The sequence below is a fragment of the Furipterus horrens genome, unplaced genomic scaffold (genome assembly GCF_987537825.1).
Source record: "Furipterus horrens unplaced genomic scaffold, mFurHor1.1.pri manual_scaffold_2, whole genome shotgun sequence".
NCBI classification, from domain to species: domain Eukaryota; kingdom Metazoa; phylum Chordata; class Mammalia; order Chiroptera; family Furipteridae; genus Furipterus; species Furipterus horrens.
The window spans coordinates 52,945,148-52,949,648 of NW_028327172.1; the positions used below are offsets into that span (position 1 = coordinate 52,945,148).

At 32.9% G+C, this 4,501-nt stretch overlaps 1 pseudogene; it reads right to left on the bottom strand.

The window, feature by feature from the left end:
- Positions 1-2,754: 2,754 nt before the first annotated feature.
- LOC150018571 (nascent polypeptide-associated complex subunit alpha pseudogene) lies at positions 2,755-3,375 on the bottom strand (annotated as a pseudogene).
- Between the last annotated feature and the right edge of the window lie 1,126 nt (positions 3,376-4,501).

The following is a 4,501-nucleotide window of genomic DNA, read 5'->3' on the forward strand; positions in this document are numbered from 1 at the left end:
GCCTCTTTATGTGAAACAAATAATTTAGCTTAAGTCAGAAAAAGAAAGAAAAATAACAAGATGATTTAAGTTCAATTACATGTTAAGTCATAAAATAGAAGATATGAACTATTGCTATTTACCCCATTTGTTACATTATGCTCTGTAATTTTCTAAAATATATCTTTTAAATCTAAGTGTTAATGCCAATATATAGTTTTTAATTCTAAATAATAGATGTTGACTTTGGTAATAATTTGACAACAGGGAAATTATTATTATTTTATAATAAATATCATAAAAAATACAAGATATTAACTATTCTAGAGTAAATTTGTTATAATTTAATAATTTTGCTTTGACCTGATCAACCAGGTTTTGCCTATCTTACTGGATTGTAAATATTCTGCATTTTTCAACATTGTTAACAACATAGAGAACAAATGTATAACTAAGTACTTAAATAAAGTACAGATGGAAAAAAAGAAGGTTTATATTTGTGATAGTCTTACAAATGAATTGCATTTAGGTAATATTTTAAAAGTTTATTTTCTTAGATCTGATTATGGTATTTAAACTATGTAAACAAATGCTCTTATTGTTAGAATGTGCATAATGAAGCATTTACAAAGTATTTCGTGATAAAGTATTATCAAGATTGAAATTTTGAATGGTTCAGAGGGAAAAAAGGAGAGCGAGAGAGAGAAAGAGAGAGTGAGAAAGGAAGGAGGGGCAAAGACATGAAGACATGGCAAGTGTGGAATTATATTAATTGGTACATCTAAGTAAAGGTAAAGTATATAGTGATGTTCTTGAGACATTAAAAATTTGTTTTCTTTGTTTACTCTAGCCCTAATAAAAGGCAGGGTAAATGTCATATGCAAAGGTCACGAAATTATTCTTTTCCTAATCAAAAAGGAGAAATCATATGGTTTATAAGTAGATTTCTCTTTTCAGTAGTAGCATAGGTATTTTAAAAAGATAATTCCTATAAAAGCTTTGATTAATACATATCAATTTAGATATTAATGAATATTAATGTCCCATCGTCGGCAGCCGTCCGTCTCGAGAGACGATGGTGTAGCTTCTTAAGAGTCTATCTGCACCGCCGAGAATGGCTGTGCAGTCCAACTCGGGAGTGACACGGTATCTGTCTCCTCCCGTGTTGAATCGACATCTTGCGATGACGCTGGAGTGTCCTCTCCAGTGAAGCTGAAGCTACAGAGCCTGGGGAGGGTGATATGGAGGGTCTGCTGTTGCCCATGCAGCAGACCCCCCCTCTCTTCGCAGCTGAAGGGTCCAAGGGAAAGACGGAGTCAATACAGCTTGGCTTCAGGTGCGCCGCTGGAGTTGCCGGTGTTGACTGCAACGTCAAACCGCCTTAGGGACTCCGGCTCCGGATTTTCTGTCGGGGTTTACTCCCTTAGCCTTTCCCCTGAAGAGGTATGCCGCAAGGCAGCGGAGGTTTTTTGGAATCAGAGTTTTCCTTCTCTGGAATATTAATGTACATAAGTAAATATTGTAAATATATGCATATTTTATGTATTTGTATAATTTTATATTATAAATTATTTTAATTTAACATTTATATATTTTTAGGTGTCAGTATTTAATACACAAGGATTTAATACCATTTTGTTTGCACCATAACATAAAATAAAATGTTAATGCTAACAAGACATCACATCACATCACCATTAAGCGCCTAATTTAGAATTATAAAATGATCTTATTCATCTTAGCTATTGAGCTTTGTCTTAAATTATTCCTTGTGATTAGCATTTTCATTCTTGATTGCTTTCTGTTTTTCCTTTTATGAGAAACTTTTACCCATCTTTTCACTTGAAATATTTTTATGTCATTTTATTTAGGTGTCTTAAAATTTGATTTAGCTTTGCCATTCTTCCTGAGAATATTTCCCCTTCTTAATAACAGAATAGTTTAAAGCAATTTCCTTTACTGTTATCACTGTTATGTGTAGCCTTAATTCTGTCACTTTGTTTTATGATCTCAGTTTTGTTTTTTATATTTCTTTTTAGTTGCTTTTGCTTCTTGTGATTTGCCATGTAGAATCTATATGCTTGCTTCTTAACTTCTATAATGCTGTGAAAGATGATTATTCTTTTCAGTTATACTAGTGGGCTTTTATATTTTTCAAAATAATGTTTGGTTTATTTTCTAAAATAAAATCAATATCAATAACACTTATTTAAATTTTCTTGTTCCGAGTTCAACAAATGTGCCTTTGCAAAATTTGTTCTTGTTTATGGAATGTGATCTCTTATTAGCGTTAACATTTTATTTTATGTTATTTATCACATTTATATTCAGTTTTATGAAAATTAATTACAGTATTGATTTTCACTTAATACTTAAGATTAACACCTTTGTGGTGATCTTCTTTCATACAGAGATATTGCTGTATTTTATTTATTTATTTTATTTATATTTTATTAGGCTTACATGTGTATTAAAAGTAATTTTCCCCTAAAATTGTATGTTGGTGACACATTTTTTAAAATTTTACTTCAAAGTATCTTTTGTTGTGACATATGAAAGAATTTTAGTTATATGTTGAATTTTTGAGAAACCACATTCTTCTTCCAAAATTGACTAAACTGTTCCATTGTCATTTTTCATATACTACATTTATTTATTTATTTATTCACCTCACAAGAAGCCATCAATTTATTAATGATAGCAACAGCACAAATTTCAAACCAAGCTGCAGTTACTCTTTTGAAACATCATAAAAAGGTCCTCATTTTTAGATGCTTACATTGTTAATTCCATAATAGCATTTACAATATCATTACTGTTGTTCAGGGCTAGGGTTGCCATTGCTCTCAACACATTTGCTTGTGACATGACCAATTCTATGTACTAACTTCCATATCTATCTCATCAGCCTTTCCTCTCCACTCGCCTCTTGTACAGTTGGAGTCTATGAGCTTCCTTGAATATCAGAGATAGCTTCACCTTAAGCTTTGAATCTCTCAGCAGTTCCCAGCTTGCTTGCTGAAATATACCCTCTATCTTGGCTTCTGCCCAAACTATATATATATCTGAAACTGGGCTCTTGTAGACATTTGATTTTGTGATGATTAAGAGGATATTCTCAGATTTCCAGACAGTGACCCTAGTAACCCCTGTAACCTGTCAAGACCCAGTTTGGCCATAACTTTCCATGTCTTCTTTTCACTCCGACTTTGTTTTGCTTTACTGACAGGTTCTTCATTATCTTTGCTGCTGCCAGCTGGCTTGTGTGGTTGCCTGTGTGGAATCTTGTTCCTCGAGCTGTGATACTGATTCACCACTCTCAAATTCTGTTTCAGACTCTGCCTGTAGCTGTGGCAACTCCTATTCTCCAGCAGGGACAGTTTCTGTGGCTTCACTGAGTAATTTGTGTGGGATCACAGAACCAAGATGGTGGCAGAAAGAGTATTTATTTATTTATTGGTGGTAAGAAGTCAGCATGATATCTACCTCTCGACAAATTTTGAAGTACACTATACCATATTGTTAAAGGGACTATACTGTATTGCACGTCTCTAGAATTTACTCATTTAGCATAACAGAGACTTTATACCCATTGAACAGCAACTTCCCTTTCCCTCACCCACCAGTCCCTGGAAACCACCCTTCTACCTCTAATTCTATGAATTTGATTCCCTTAGACATCTCATATGGGCGGACTCATGCAATATTTGTCTTGGAACTGGCTTATTTTATTTAGAATTAGGTCTTCCAAATTTATCCATGTTGTTACAAAAAACATTTTTAAGGTTGGATAAGATACATATATTTGGGTCATTGCCATAGCTTGCCTATTGTGAATAATGCTGCAGTGAACATGGAACTGCAAACATTTTCTTGAGATTCTGATTTCAGTTACATTGGATATATATACACAGACATGGGATTGTAGGTTCGGTTCATATAGTATTTCTGTTTAATTTCTTTCGGAAAAATCAGAGATGTTTTCTCTAGTTGCTACATTATTTTACATTTCCATCAAGAGTGTACATGGGCATAAATTTCTCTACATACTCTCCAATACTTATTTTTTGTTTTTTTTGTTTGTTTGTTTTGTGTGTGTGTGTATTATTTATTTATTTTGTTTTGTTTTGTTTAATAATAGCTTTTCTACCAGGTTTGAAATGATATATCATTGTTGTTTTGATTTTCATTTTCTTGCTGATTGGTGATGTTGAGCAACTTTTCATATACCTGGTTGTTTGTATATATCTTCTTTGGAGAAATGGAGAAATATCTATTCAAGTCCTTTGCTCATTTTTGATATGGCTATTTTGGTTATTTTTCCTATTGAGCTGTAGTTTGATCTACAAAGTAAAAGGAAAACCTACAGAATGAGAGAAAATATTTGTAAACCCTATATCTGATGAGATGTCAATAGCCTTCAGTGTTGTTAAAAAGTTCCCTTTCTCTATCTTCACCATTGGAGGTATTCACCAGCATTTTAATGGGAGAGAGATACAGAGGATGTTAAAGGTTATCATGA